The following is a 16909-nucleotide window of genomic DNA, read 5'->3' as shown; positions in this document are numbered from 1 at the left end:
TGGGGGGGGGGCATTTTTGCTTACCTAAGCCAGTCCAGGACAAGGTGTCCTGGACTGGCTTAGCGTCACCGTCTCAGCAGCCCGGCACGGGAAGCGAGCGGTGGATTGGGGAGGCCCTGTGTACGCAGCGCTGCTCCAGCGGCCTCCCCTGACGCTCAGGCAGAGAGCAGGTCCTCTTCCTGCCTGCTCTCTGCCTGCTAACGCCGCTCCGCCACGCCCCCCTACGCTCCGCCACGCCGCCCTTCGCTCCGCTTTCTGTCGTCTGCCTCGGGCGGCAAAAAAGGTATGTTCACCCCTGATCCCAGCCCTTTATCAAGAGCAGTTAGACTACTCGCGTCAGGCCAGGTTGCACTGGTCCTAGGGTGGAGAAGTATTTATGATCATCCGTGGTGGTGCAGGGATAGAAAGAGCTGATGGTTCTATTCCTGGTAGTGAAAGGGTTAGCACCAGCATCTCTTTTAGTCTAGAGACTATGGCCACAATCTAATCTATAAACAGTGAGTAATAATTCAATTATTAACTGGCTGGCGGACTCAAAAAACAGAAACCCAAGTGCAGGTATGAACCAAGAGTAATAACTGTCCAGCCAGGGCTGATCCTACCAGACTATTTATGGTCAGACCTCTCTAACGTGGTGAATGGTAACACCCAGCTGTCAATTTATGCAAAAATATTCAGGAGAAGCAGAAAATTAAAGGGAGATATATGGGAAATAATTGTTATCTTATGGAAAATACAGGTATTTACTAAACCATACCTGGGAGGAGAAGTAATAGCAGGTCTTGAAGATGTTGTAGGAAATTAAATATATTTATACATTAAAGTGATATAACTAGGAAAAATGATATTGAGGCTTTACCTGGATGTCTCATTCATGAATAGTCTGTAGAACAGCTACAATGTATCTGCCACTGTATAGATTGTCTTAGACTATTATAGGAACTAGCATGAGATTGATGCATCGTCTTCTATCTAAATTCTCTTTTATGTTTTGCAACAAAATCTCAGGTGAAATAAAGGGGACAACTTTGATGTGGACATCCGTCATTGTTCGGAAGCAGACCTTTCACTATAATATTCTGTTCTTGTTACGGACAACATATGATGTTTGAGAAGAATACACATGGCTTAACTCTTGCCTCACCTCTATCTGCTATAGGTGTATGTACGGGGTGCAACATGCCACTCACGGAAAAAAGAGCGCTAGCGGTCTACATAGACCTCCATTGTGAGGGGGCGGATTATGACATGGATTCAGCGCCATAATCAGACCCCTCTTGCCTCGTGTGAATGAGCCCTATGAATGCAGAGTCTATTGCTAATGAGGACCAGAAAATATGTACATAGTGTTATGTGTACCGCACCCCAGAACATGCCCTAAATATCTGGTTAATAGGGTTGAGAGATCGGGATCGGAAAAGATCGGATCCCGATCGGAGATCGAGCAAATTTGACGATCGGGATCAGCTGAAAAATGATCAGAAATCGGATTTTAAAATCGATCCTGAAATCTTAAGATTGTCTGAACCTTACTGGTAAATCTGAACATGCCAAGATGTTACCTACTGGATCTATAGAGCAGGGACCCTAACTCGTGTCCTAGCTCTGACTACTTTAAAGTACATCTAACCTTTCAACAAACTTTGCATAAATTGGTGGTACAGCATGTGTAGACATGAAGACTATTTTTGGCCGATATATGACTTGTATTCTGCAATACTGATAAGTTTTCACCTCTGCTGTTTGCATTTCTCTATGAACTGGTAGGTGAAGGCCATCTGCCATACACAGCACAAAGAAAGGTGAATACGGTAGTTTCGAATAGCATGCTCCCATAGGAATGAATGGGTGCGGCCGGCGCAGGGGGTTAAGCGGCAGGACGCCAGCTCCGGCTGTGTGCCGGCTGCGTCCATTCATTCCTGTGGAAGCGTGCTATTCGAAACTACCGTTTCGAATAGTACTTGCTCATCTGTACTCTTAACCCGTTTATCCCTAGAGTTCCATTATTGGAACGGCAGCCGCATAGTACACAACTCAAAAATTTCAACCTCCGGCATATATGGGTTAAGAGCAAGTGATTGCATATCCATCACTTTGTAGGAATACCCATTTAATATTTGCCATATGCTAATACTGGTCAATATTCCAAATCATCTATAGTATGGAAGTTTCCCATAGTTAGGTTATGTAATAACTATAGTAAAGCCATTCTAATTTCATCTGGTTCTTGTTTTACTGCTTCGCCTCCTAGTACTGCAAAGCTGCGGAGCTGCAGGTTCCTTAAACTGACTTGAGATGATGACCTTGTAATCTAATCTTTGCTCAAACAGAATTATTAGTTCAGATAGATGACTTCGCTGCAGCTTTCCAAATAACAGACCCCTCCTCATCAGTTATCATTTTTCTTCTTCAGCACACTCATAAATCCTCATTGGTTCAGGTGATTGCGGGAAAGAAATGCTGTAGTTTTTGTGTATCAGCCAAGGGAAGGGTGACTATAATTCACACTTTACTAGGAGGGTTTATTTTTGTGTTTTCACAATGAATTTTTATTATATTCTCACCTATGAAAATGGGGTGTGCAGTGGCATAGAGCACATAAACTAGCAACAGTAACCAAAAAGTACAGAACTTGCAGGATAGCGTAAAGAACATAATTGTCACCTCCCTTTTCTAAATAATGTGCCTCCATGTATAGATATAGCACTTCAAATGGACTATATGGACCCATTGTAATAGATATGTATGGCTAAAGGGTAGTAATGTATGGAAATAGCATTACAGAGCAACTCTGGCCATTCTTATTAACAGCATGGTGACCTTTCTGTGGTCTTTATCATACAAACCAGTGATGTTGAAGCCAACACAATAAGGGACCTCAAAAGCATTTCTTCATACATCGAAGGACTGTATATCCCTATTCAGTGAGGGCTACAACAGGGACTAACATAGCAACACAGTTTGTAAGGGGAGCAAAGTCATATGTCCATCCAGTTCAGTCTATTATCCTGCAATGTTGATCCAGAAGAAGACAGAATTCATTGTGTAGATGCCAATGTTCCTCATCGTCTTGCCGTCAGAATATAAATCTGTCTTTCCTTACCTTTCCTCTTAGCTGGACCTCCCCAGATATGTGCTGTGAGATGATCAGCTTTTCAGTACAATATTGGCTTGCAATTTATGTCACAGTGATATTCTATTATACTAAAAATATGTTGTTTTGTAAAACTGATCATCCTAAGACATCCATATCTGGACATGTTTAGCCAAGATGAAAGGTAGTAAGGTAGGACACATCTCTACTTTGTCTTTCATGAACACTGGTGGTTAGTAGAAATGAGTGAACGGGTGCAGATCGAACCAGATTCAACCTGAATTTTCTATTCATTTTGGGTTTGATCCACACGTGAAGTTTTGGGGGTTCACCACCTGTGAACCGGAAGAGAAATTATTATATTCTGAGTTCTCTTCAGTGAAGGCTCTGGAAAGGTATAAAAAATAATAGTTATACTCATCTTTCTTCGCCTCTTCTAGGTCTCTTTCCAGCATCCCGTGCTCTCTTTAGGTCCTCTTCTGGACTCTTCCGGCCCCCTGAATTACGTCATTTGCCCTGAGGTCACTGCCAAGGCCTGTGATTGGGACTCTTCCACGTCATGACACTTGACCATGTCACCACTGAGACCCAACCACCTGAACCCAAGAAGAAACAAATCTTGAGATGTTCACCCTTCTCTAGTGGATAGTCCTATATTCATACTGTACCACTTACATACAGAACCAGGATACAAATACTCTACACCGCTACGTGATGTCAACCTAAGTAGGAACATCTTAAAGTAACCACCATGCAAAAGAGAAGGCTCAGAGGAGGCAGAGCATGAGAAACGACAAGCACCTCCTTTCTAAACCTTGCACATGATGTAATGTGTCAGTGTGTCACCTTGCAATGTGTCAGTACTAAATTACTAAATATCAGATAAATCATATTGCCCAATGTCCTTCTACTGCAGAGATCTTCAAACTGCTATAAGACAGAAATATTTTATTTCCATGGCAGACAAGATGATTTCCTTGGGCTAAAAAAGAAATGTTCTCAGAAGTTCTTCTCTTCTCCAACTTTACAAAGTCTTGCCAGATAATTTGAAACCTGAGGAGAGACCCAAGACTTGAATAGTATGAAAAGCAGATTGCCATATGCCCCTACAAATCAAGTATCAGACCATTAGCATTGCTACAGCGGGAAATCCACAACTATTAGGCTAAAAGACAGCATGAACCTTGACAGGAATAAAAAGAAGAAATCCAATATGTTTGTAATGACTACTTAAATCGTGTCCTTACCATCCGAACGGCACGGCTCTGTAATTCCTCTTGGAGATTATAAACAGCCCAAAGACATTTATTTCCATCCAACAAACAGTTAATATGTGATATACAATTTATGTTTTATATATATATGGTAAGACTAAAGATGTGTATTAAAGAGGGAAAATTGTGCAATTTGAATAGTGTGTAGAAGATGACTATTAGGTTGGGGCCACAAGGGCAGTACCCTATGTTAGAAGGGACCCCCTCTGCAAACCCACAATGAGGCTGTTTGGGTGGCGAGTACTAAATTCAACTTTATTACTGTCCTTAAAGGGGTTCTACAGGATTGGTAACTTACCTTTCCTGGGTTATTGCAGATCAATGGATTTGAGGATTCTGGCCTCATCCTAGCCCCAAACTATGTAACACGAAGCATCATTCAGTCCCCCATGGTCTCTCTGCCCCCTCCTCCACTCACCTCACATGTATGTAATTACCTATACAATGGGGGCTGGCTTTTCTCTCTTCCTTTCTCTCTCTCTCTCTTTCTTCCTTCCTTGCTCCTCCCCTCCCTCCTTTTCGTCCTTCCCTTCTTTCTTTCTCTCTTTCTTTCTTTCTTTCTTTCTTTCTTTCTTTCTCTTTCATTCTCTCTTTCTCTCTTCCTTTCTCTCTCTCTCTTTCTTCCTTCCTTGCTCCTGCCCTCCCTCCTTTTTGTCCTTCCCTTTCTTTCTTTCTTTCTTTCTTTCTTTCTCCCTTCCCTCCCTCCTTCCTTCTTTCCATCCTTACTTTCCTTTCCTTCCTTCCTTTCTTTCTCTCTCTCTTTCATCCATCCTTCCTTGCTCCTTTCCTCCCTTCTTTCCTTCCTTCCTTCCTTCCTTCCTTCCTTCCTTCCTTCCTTCCTTTCCTTCTTATTTTATTTCTTGTCTTTCTTTCTTTCTTTTTTCTTTCTCTTTCTTTCTTTCTTTCTTTCTTTCTTTCTTTCTTTCTTTCTTTCTTTCCTTTCCTCCCTCCCTCGTCCTTTCTTTCCTTCCTTCCTTGCTTCCTTCCTCCCTCCCTTCTTTGCTTGCTTCCTTCCTCCCTCCCTCCCTTCTTTGCTTCCTTCCTTCCTCCCTCCCTTCTTTGCTTTCTTCCTTCCTCCCTCCCTTCTTTGCTTCCTTCCTTCCCCCCTCCCTTCTTTGCTTCCTTCCTTCCTTCCTCCCTCCCTCCCTTCTTTGCTTCCTTCCTTGCTTCCTTCATTCTTCCCTTCCTCCCTCCCTTCTTTCCTTCCTTCTTTGCTTCCTTCCTTCCTTGCTTCCTTCCTCCTTTCCTCCCTCCCTTCTTTACTTCCTTCCTTCCTTCCTCTCCTATTTCCTGGTTTGGCTCTCTTATAGTGCCTGTGACTCCCACCTACAATATAGTTCTTGATGATTGGCTGTGGTAGATGGAGGGCTGCCGGCAAGGCAATATGGGGAAGCCTAAGTCTGTCATTCAAGGTCATGTGATCTTTCTTTTTTGCCTACTTTTGCTCTATAAAACATGTTTTTTTCTTATGTAGATTGTGAGCGCCATTTAGGGATCACAATGGACTTTTTTTCCCCTATCAGTATGTCTTTGTAGAATGAGAGGAAATCCAAACAAACACGGAGAGAACATACAAACTCCTTGCAGATGTTGTTCCCGGCAGGGATTCAAACCCAGGACTCCAGTGCTGCAAGGCTACAGTGCTAACCACTGAGCCACAGTGTTGCCCCCATCTATAAAACATTTAGAGCAATTTTGGGCATTTCAAAAGTTTGGAGAAATTTGTAACAAATTAGCTTCATGTTGAGATAATTCGCTTATCTCTGGATTTTCTACATCTGTACGTACTGAATATATATTCAAGGGTTATCTAGAAGACGGAGTTAATGTATTTTATAGCAATGTGGACAAAGCAATATTTTTCCGTCTCTTTCCCCCAAGTGCAGGTGATTTCATAGAAGCTTTTATGTAGTTAAAGAAAACCTATTTGCGCTAATTTAATATCTGTTCTAGTACAACAGCTTGACACCTGAGGCTTTTCCTACAGCAGTTACAATGCTGTGAACTGAACATGCAGCTCCGTTGTATTGAATTATTCAGGACCGCAGCCAATCTTATATATGTCCCTGTTGGGATAAGTTGGTGGGTTAGAGTTCAGTAGGAAACCGTCCATCTGGTTATTCATTGCCAGATGCAGTACTGACCCCACAATATTGATATGGAAGGAAACCATGCCAAGTGCTAAGTGCAAAACATTGCCTCCATTTAGTACAGGCCAGTGAAATGTTATTTGTTTTATGCTGAAAGAATTGAGGAAAACGAGTGCATAGCTATATGAGCCATGGGAAGGCGCTGTCACCAAGATCTCCAGAATCCTTCTTTTCAAGGATAAGCAAACTGATTCATTTAGACCAGATTCAATGCAAAATTTCCAAGTAATTCAGGTTTGCCAAACACAAAACGTTTGAGGTTCGGCACCCACAAAACACTATTATACTTTATGTCCCCAGAGTATAATAAATGGAGGCCATTGGGGAAGTGAGGCAAAATATCAACAGTTATATTGACCTTGCTTCATTTCTGAAGAGTCCTGCAATACCGCAGAGTATTATTTTATTCAGTGCTGAATAAATCACTGAACTGAATTGTCAGCTTTCCCGGTGTGTGCCCTGGTGCTGGAGATATCAGTGCCATTAATTTCAGCACTGATATCTCCCCACTGTCAGAAGGGCGTCCATACAGCTTAGGCCTGGTTCACTTCTGCAGTCGGGTTTTCATTCAGGGAGACGGCTTGGGGACCCCCCAAACGGAAACCTATACGCATTATAAAGCATTTACCTGGGAAACCTTCTGACCCCATAGACTAAAATTGGGTTCATGTGGTTTCTGCTTGATTTCCGCATGAAACATGCGGAGAAAAAAAGTCCTACAAGCAGCACTTTTCTCTCTGTTTCGTGCGGAAACCATATGGACCCCATTATAGTCTATGGGGTCCGCAAGTTTCATTAGGTAACCACTTTTTAATGTATATAGGTTTCCTTCCATTCAGGGGGGTCCCCAAGCGGTCTCCCTGAACAGAAACCCGAACGCAGATGTGAACCAGGCCTAAGCTGTAAGGCTGCGCTTCTGACAGTGGGAGATATCAGTGCTGAGATTAACGGCACCAATGTCTCCAGCACCAGGACGCATACTGGGAAAGCCGACAGTGCGCTGAATTCAGTGCACTGTCGGCTTTGTAGCGGTATATAATACCGCACATCTATGAGAACCTGAAAGGTCCGCTTTAGAAAGTATTCCAGCTAGCAACCCATGTTTTTAAGTAATTTTATTAAAAATCAGATTTTAGATCCCCTTTTATTCAGAGAATAGTTATTTATACAGGAGATGGGGTGTCAGCTACTATTATCCTGAATTAGTGAATAGCACCTCTTCTTAGACGTGTGAATTTGTAACTTTTTAGCTGTAGACAGGAATGTAAAAATATTTGCTTATTTTTTAATTAGAAATAGGTCTAGTATTAATTAATTCCTTCCTAATTAATTAATGCACCCCAATTTGAATCAGGCAGGAACACTACATGTATGAGAAGATATCCCGGCCACAATAACAACATCATGGCTGATTTTCTGACCTTAGAAAGTTCCTGCATCCATGGTTGTATCCACTGGCAACCGATCAATATAAGACTGTGACCACAAGATGGTTAAAGAACACCTTTAAAACTCTGCAAAATGTTTCATTACTTATATTTGCAAAAATGTTTAACTTTTAATTACCTACAAATTGAAAAATGGTTATGTATGTGGGAAACCCCTTTAGGTTCCCTGTATAAACAGTAGGCAAAGAACTCTTAGAGAGAGTGTGTTAAAGAAGCGCAGCAAACCAACCCCAAAGACAGAGAGACTAGCACCACCTAAATCATACAGTATTATCCCCTTGTGGATTGATGTCACCATTGCTGCAATATTGCTGTTTCTGTCAATATACAAATGAGTTCTGCTGAGGGCACTGCTGGCAATGCCCTTGTTACTCCAAAGAGCATGGTGATATCTCAGCAACTAAGGCAACGATTTACAAGGGCAAAACACCATTTGATTATTGTGACCCTAACCTATCTATCTGCGAGGGCTTTGTTGATATACTGGTTCTAGTGACCCTAACCTATCTATCTGTGGGGCTGGGTTGATATATTGGGTTCTAGTGGCTCTAACCTTTCTATCTGTGGGGCTGGGTTGATATATTGGGTTCTAGTGACCCTAACCTATCTATCTGTAGGGCTGGGCTAATATGATGGGTTCTGGTGACCCTAACCTATCTATCTGTGGGGCTGGGCTAATATGCTGGGTTCTGGTGACCCTAACCTATCTATCTGTGGGGCTGGGCTAATATGCTGGGTTCTGGTGACCCTAACCTATCTATCTGTGGGGCTGGGCTAATATGCTGGGTTCTGGTGACCCTAACCTATCTATCTGTGGGGCTGGGCTAATATGCTGGGTTCTGGTGACCCTAACCTATCTATCTGTGGGGCTGGGCTAATATGCTGGGTTCTGGTGACCCTAACCTATCTATCTGTGGGGCTGGGCTAATATGATGGGTTCTGGTGACCCTAACCTATCTATCTGTGGGGCTGGGCTGATATGCTGGGTTCTGGTGACCCTAACCTATCTATCTGTGGGGCTGGGCTGATATGCTGGGTTCTGGTGACACTAACCTATCTACCTGTGGGGCTGGGGTGATATGCTGGGTTCTGGTGACACTAACCTATCTATCTGCAAGGCTGGGGTGATATGCTGGACCTGGTGACCCTAACCTATCTATTTGTGGGGCTGGGGTGATATGCTGGTTCTGGTGACCCTAACCTATCTGTCTGTGGGGCTAGATTGAAATACTGGTTCTGGTGACCCTAACCCTATCTGTGGAGCTGGGTTAATATGCTGGACCTGGTGACCCTAACCTATTTGTCTGTGGGGCTGAAATGAAATGCCAAGATCTGGTGGCAGACTCCTTTAAAGCTTCTAGCACATTTTTAGTTACCTGGCAGGGCATATTAATAAATTAATCAGTAGAGAATCACATTTCTAAGATCGAGGCTCCCATGTGAACGCGGCCTTACTCACTCATGTAAGTATTTTTCATTTCACACTGTTGGAGTATACTGATGAGGCTGTTATTATAGAGCTACAGATTGCGGCACTTTAGTCTTTGAGATTTTTATTTGTAATCATTGTTATTTCATAGGTGTCTGGAATACCATATACTTGTTTGCAGAGCTATGCAGTCGTCTACCATATTATTTGGGTCTTATGGCGGTCTGTCCCATTTACCGCCTTTCCCATACCCCTGCTGCATTCTGTTTTTCTATAAAACTAACCTACCCTGTAGTACAAACACGGCGTCATTCCTGAATAATACATGTGACTATTAGAATACTTAATACATTCAAATATCACACTGTAGCCAAATCCTATTTCTTTGTATCTTTTCTGTAGTGTAGGCTCCTACCGATATGCAAATCTAACCTTTCAGATACTTTACCCAATAAACCCAGAGGCCGTAACTGAATAAAAATGTTTACTAAAAGGCTTTCTTTTGTATAATCTATTGATTTAATATCTTTTTGACAAGAGTGGAATGCCAGTATTACCCAGAAGGCTACTGATGAAAATCTCAGCACATTTGTTTTATATATATTATTTAGCACAAAGCCACAGACAATGGGCAAAGTGGAACATATGTCGGCTTTATAATTGCTGATAATCTCCTCCATGTTGGAACTATTTACTCAGTAGGCACTGGTGACAAAGCAAGAAAAATAGCAATACACAATTCTGAACATGGACTGAAATACAGAGACTAGTAGTATATAGGGAATTATTGCAGCATATCTCATTGGTATATACATGTGTTAGAAATAACTCACCTAAAGACTATAAAATCTGTCCAGATATATGTACAGATACAATATGCATGTATTTGAGAGGACTGGCTTTTCAGTCCAACATGATTTTGCATTGTGCCACAAAGTGCTGTGCTATTTACGGCTAAGTGTGGCCACCCAGTGGTTGTGCTGAGTGTTGCAGTCTGTAAAGGATTTTCTTGAGTATTGAATTTGTTGCATGAGAAATTGTCCATAACAAATTGGGTTTTGGTGGAAACAACTATTTTTAAAGGGGTTTTCTAAGATTTACACCCAACCTTGCAGATCAGCTATTACAAATACATATACAAATACAAATGTCCTTTATTAGCATTACCAAAGAATAAGACATTTGGTGTTGCCAAAACAAAAAGGAGGTTGGGGGGTGGTGGAGGGCGGTGGGTACGGGGTCCGTCGGTTGGGGGTTTGAGTGTCCATAGAGTCTCGTCGTTCTTGTTTGGGGCATGTGGGTATCGGTGGGTATGGGGTAGAAGGGTGATGGGGGGGCTTAGTGGTCTTTTGGGTGGTGGGTGGGGGGTTTAATAGTCCATGGAGGGTGGGGGGTTTGATAGTCCATGCGTCTCATCCTCCTCTTGTTTGGTGGCAGCTGGACACATATTGGGCAGCAATCTCCACAGTGGACTCCTCTGGACAGCTATTTGAAGAGTTCACAGCACTGACATCTCCTCCATATTATTGCATCCCCCCCAAGTGACAAGGATACATTCATGAGTCACATAGTACAACAGCAGTTCAGTCCCTTTCAAGTAAATGGGGCTGAGTTGTAATACCAAGCACAACCCTACACAATGTATAGCCCTATGCTTTGTATTCAGTGAAAAGGCCAGACCTGAACATTGCCGCCATGACCATGGCACCTTCAGCTTTTTACTACAACCAGGAAATTGCAGCACTGAAGTGCATAGGGCAGTATAGTAAGCCTGGCCCGGTGGCTAAGCTGTGTCCACAACGCGTTATTGGTGTATAGTTGGTCAGCTGGTGTATACACACTTAAAGTTTGCACAAAAAGTATCATTAGCCTATGGACCAGACGTATGCCAGAGAAGTGTCCTTTTTACATGTCTTGTCATTATGTATCGGCATATCTTTTTTTTCCAGACCGTATTGGAAAGCCTAGTTCATATGGACCCCATCATAGTCTATGGGGTCTGCAAGTTTCCTTAGATACATGAGCAAAGAAATAGCCATTGTCTTTATTTATAACAGACGTCAATGGCAAACTGTACATTTCCTAACAATATGATGTGAACAGAGTGTAAGTTGGGAGTGGCGCTGCTTCATCAAAGACATTGGGGGATTCTTCGAGATTGGCGTATTGTAAGTCGATCTTGTGATCCCTGCACTGACGGAGAATGAGCCAGATTTATGACGAGACTCAGACCTCATTGTAAACCTATTGCATGCTGTGTTGTGAACCTGTATATGCCATCTCTTAGAAAGTGGAAATGATGATGAATCTGGTGCAGCGGAAAACCATGCCCACTTTCCTACAAGTTGGGGTGACGATAGAGGAGTACAAGAGGTAATAACTGTGACAAAAATTAATAAAATTACAATGCCATAAATTGTAAGTGCATGTGCCCCATTAAGCTTCAAGGTGTTCATACATCTTCAATGGCGGTCAGCTGAAGGCTTGGTTTGCAGCCAGTTATTCCGTCTTCATGCGTGCATTTGTTGACCATGGAAAGTGGATAGTTAGCTACGGCCACACGTCTCCGTAGGAAACAAAGCGTCCGGCATTATAAAATTCTGAATGTCTGAAACTTTCTTTCCCCAAGCCTCACCTAACAGGAGTCCCCCATACCCATAACATAATCAGCCAATCCCTCCGAAATCGGCAAGGTCAGGTGACTTTTCTCTTTACCGCTATATGCCTTTATTCTAGTCATCCCTGGAGGTCCCATCAGTGGTCCCCACATTGATCAGACATTAATGGCATATCAATATGGTGTTACCTTTTATCCCTGGATACCCCCTTTAAGTACAGAGTCCTATAAATGAGATTCATTGCGCTCTCACAAGTCTAATCTATTTTTGCGGTTTTATGTGATACATGATAGATATGGCCCTCCTGCTTTCCCTTTATGTCTACGGTCTTCTATTTGCTTCAGGTAATCTTTCCCTTTTATGATCCAAATTTAGCTCTGACCCTTAACTATAAAACTGAACAGGTCACTGCCTTCTACAAAATCAACACACTCCTCTCCTGCTACTAATATTATGTGGTCCTAAGACATAGTAACAAAGTAACCATGCTCGGAACCTATTAGGAGACAAGATATTGGGTACTGGATCATGGATAACACAGGTAACTCCTACTGACGTCTACATGGTCTGACATACACTATGTGATCAAAAGTATCCGGACACCTGGCAGAAAATGACTTACAAGTTCATGGCGCCCTCCATCGGTAATGCTGGAATTCAATATGGTGTTGGCCCACCCTTAACCTTGATGACAGCTTCCACTCTCGCAGGCATACGTTCAATCAGGTGCTGGAAGGTTTCTTGGGGAATGGCAGCCCATTCTTCACGGAGTGCTGCACTGAGGAGAGGTATTGATGTAGGTCGGTGAGGCCTGGCACCAAGTCGGCGTTCCAAAACATCCCAAAGGTGTTCTATAGGATTCAAGTCAGGACTCTGTGCAGGCCAGTCCATTACAGAGATGTTATTGTGGTGTAACCACTCCGCCACAGGCCGTGCAGTATGAACAGGTGCTCCATCGTGTTGACAGATGCAATCGCTATCCCCGAATTGCTCTTCAACAGTGGGAAGCAAGAAGGTGTTTAATACATCAATGTAGGCCTGTGCTGTGATAGTGCCACGGAAAACAACAAGGAGTGCAAGCCCCCTCCATGAAAAACACGACCACACCATAACACCACCATCTCCGAATTGTACTGTTGGCACTACACACGCTGGCAGATGACGTTCACCGGGCATTCGCCATACCCACACCCTGCCATGGGATCGCCACATTGTGTACCGTAATTCGTCACTCCACACAACCTTTTTCCACTGTTCAATCGTCCTATGTTTACGCTCCTTACACCAAGCGAAGCGTCGTTTGGCATTGACCTGCGTGATGTGTGGCACCCAAACACCTGACCACGTTCAAAGTCTGTGAGTTCCACGGAGCGCCCCATTCTGCTCTCTCATGAAGAAGTCGCTGATATGGAGTACCTAGCAGTAGGTGGCAGCACAATGCACCTAATATGAAAAACGTATGTTTTGGGGGGTGTCTGGATACTTTTGATCACATAGTGTAACCTCTCCAGTTATCTACAGTATGTTGTATTGGATAGATTTGGTTTTTACTATCCATTTTTCCCCAAAGATTAGCAGCATTAGGTGGTCCGCAGCTTCCCATTCCTCCCATCCCTTCCTGTCCTTCATAGGGATGGAATTATTGGACAAATATAACAAGTCTATGTTAATGGTAAGAACCGGAGGTGGCGGAGAAGAGATTTTTTGGGAATTTTTCTTATATTGACACCTATGACAGGTTAGCCTTTGTTCGTCCCCAGCATGAAGACTTGTCAGATGGGTTCACATCATTACTTTTATGATCAAGTACATTTTGTGTCTACTTTGGGTCCATCTTTGATATTATGTTATTAATTTGTGTACCCTAAAAGCCTGCGAGCTCTGACAATTCGCTCAGTGTACACAGCAGTCATTTGGCAGCTACAAGTGCTCCTGGCACTCAGTAACCAGCCACTGATGAATCGCTCCTCTCTGTTCCCTCTGTAAAACATTTAGATAAAGCAATGCTGAAATAATAAAGACCTGGAGGAAAAATTTCTTCTCCGGCTTATTTATTTATCTCCCCTGCTGACCTTTTCTGCTTGGTACGCCTGTTACATTATTTCTTTTGTCTGGATGCCTTGTGATCACTGCAAATCGGAGTCTGCAATGAATGAAACTGGTTAATTTTAATGGGGTTGAATGTATTAGTAATTCTGAGTCAGATATGTAGTGAGTACAGGTATTTAGGAAGCCAGAATGGCTCACATCATTCTCACGCGTGCAGAGGCGTAACATGGAGCTCTTAGGTCCCTGAGAAAAATAATTGAAGGTTCCAGTGCCAAATGTATACCCCCTACTCATATTGTTTCTGTAGCGTAGGTAGTATAGCAGATACTGTGGGTATAGCTACCAGGCATAGCAGCTGCTGTGGGGCCCAACAACTAACAGGGCCCATCTCCACTCATATATGTATACATTTATGCTTTCTACGGAGGGTGGAAGGGGCCATTGCCTTTTAGACCATTTCAATGCTGCAAAATCACTGCATTATCCCCAGCATGTGGCTATTTTACCTTCCTGGTGACATCATCGTGTTTTATCTTTTCTTTTCTGGGATGTTGCATGGTGACGTGTTATGCCTGTGCTAATATATGACACTATGGTGTGCAATACACCTGTACTATGGAATTCTTTTTTTCTGGTAATTCCTGTGCTGTCATATCACTAAGTGGATTATTTCTGTACTGTGACATCATTGTGAATTGTTATCCCTGTACTGTGACATCACTGTGTGTATTATGACTGTACTGTGACATCATTGTGAATTGTTATCCCTGTACTGTGACATCACTGTGTGTATTATCCCTGTACTGTGACATCATTGTGAATTGTTATCCCTGTACTGTGACATCACTGTGTGTATTATCCCTGTACTGTGACATCACTGTGTGTATTATTTCTGTACTGTGACATCACTGTGTGTATTATCCCTGTACTGTGACATCACTGTGTATTATCTCTGTACTGTGACATCACTGTGTGTATTATCTCTGTACTGTGACATCACTGTGTGTATTATCCCTGTACTGTGACATCACTGTGTGTATTATCCCTGTACAGTGACATCACTGTGTCTATTATCCCTGTAGTACTGTGACATCACTGTGTTTACATACCTCCCAACCGTCCTGATTTCCGCGGGACATTCACAATTTGGGTGACGTGTCCCGCGGTCCCGGTTGGAGGGAGGTATGTCCCGATTTCAACTCAGATCTGCATGCAGAGGACGCAGATCTGAGTTGAACACATACGCGGCTGAAGCAAGGAGCTGTCACAGGTCAGCTCCTTGCTTCGCCGGTGCTGCCGGTTACTGGCTTGTAGACTCGATGTGATGACGTCACATCGCGTCTACACCTGTGTCAGAGAGAGAGAGAGGCGCGCAGAGAGCGGCGAGGGAGCGAAGGAGAAGATAAGTGTAATGTGTACACTAAGGTGGAACGTGAAACTGGGGGCAGATGAAGGAGAGGACAGCATGACACTGGGGGCAGAGATGTGGGGACATGAATCTGGGGGCAGAGATGGGGGACATGAATCTGGTGGCAGAGATGGAGAGGACATGAATCTGGGGGCAGAGATGGAGGGGACATGAATCTGGGGGCAGAGATGGAGAGGACATGAATCTGGGGGCAGAGATGGAGGGGACATGAATCTGGGGGCAGATATGGAGGGGACATGAATCTGGGGGCAGAGATGGAGGGGACATGAATCTGGGGGCAGAGATGGAGGGGACATGAATCTGGGGGCAGAGATGGAGGGACATGAAACTGGGGGAAGAGATGGAGGGGACATGAATCTGGGGGCAGAGATGGGGGACATGAATCTGGGGGCAGAGATGGAGGGGACATGAATCTGGGGGCAGAGATGGGGGACAAGAAACTGGAGGCAGAGATGGGGGGACAGGAAACTGAGGGCAGAGATGGGGGACATGAATCTGGGGGAAGAGATGGGGGACATGAATCTGGGGACAGAGATGGAGGGACAGGAAACTGGGGGCAGAGATGGGGGACATGAATCTGGGGACAGAGATAAAGGGACATGAAACTGGGGGCAGAGATGGAGAGGACATGAAACTGGGGGCAGATGAAGGGTGTATATGAAACTGGGGGAGAGATAGAGGGGGAACATATAATTTACAGGTGACTGTAGGAGGATTATACTGTGTGCAGGCACATGAAAAATTAATGAGTGGGAGGAGTCAACACAAAAGTGGGTGGGGCTAAATTTGCCGCAGCGCGATACACGCGCCACACATTTTGTCCCTCTTTCGGTTCTTCAAAAGTTGGGAGGTATGGTGTTTATTATCCCTGTACTGTGACATCACTGTATATATTATCCCTGTACTGTGACATCACTATGTGTATTATCCCTGTACAGTGACATCACTGTGTGTATTATCCCTGTACAGTGACATCACTGTGTGTATTATACTAGTACTGTGACATCACTGTGTGTATTATCCCTGTACTGTGACATCACTGTGTGTATTATCCTGTACTGTGACATCACTGTATGTATTATCCCTGTACTGTGAAATCACTGTGCACATTATCCCTTTACTGTAACATCACTGTGACCATTTTTCCTGTACTGCAACATTACTATCTGCATTATTTCGGTACTGTAACATCACTGTGTGCAATTTCGCTTTACTGTAACATCACTGTGACCATTATCCCTGCACTGTGTGCATTGTCCATGTACTGTGACAGAGCTTTATCCCTTTACTGTAACATCACTGTGACCATTATCCCTGCACTGTGACTATAGATGGGCTTATATAGATTACAGTAACCCAACCAGTGCTTCCAAAATCTTAAGAGTGGCAACGCTACCAAAGGGACATTAAACCAAACT

General features: G+C 43.5%; 1 protein-coding gene across 1 annotated transcript in view; it reads left to right on the top strand.

Moving 5' to 3' along the window:
* The window catches only part of ADARB2 (adenosine deaminase RNA specific B2 (inactive)), a 549803-nt gene that overhangs the window by 440613 nt on the left and 92281 nt on the right, over positions 1-16909 (top strand). The gene's annotated exons all lie outside the window — the stretch shown is intronic.

This window comes from Leptodactylus fuscus, chromosome 4 (assembly GCF_031893055.1).
Source record: "Leptodactylus fuscus isolate aLepFus1 chromosome 4, aLepFus1.hap2, whole genome shotgun sequence".
NCBI lineage: Eukaryota > Metazoa > Chordata > Amphibia > Anura > Leptodactylidae > Leptodactylus > Leptodactylus fuscus.
Note: the sequence above shows the minus strand (reverse complement) of the source record. Positions and strands in the feature narration are given on the sequence as shown.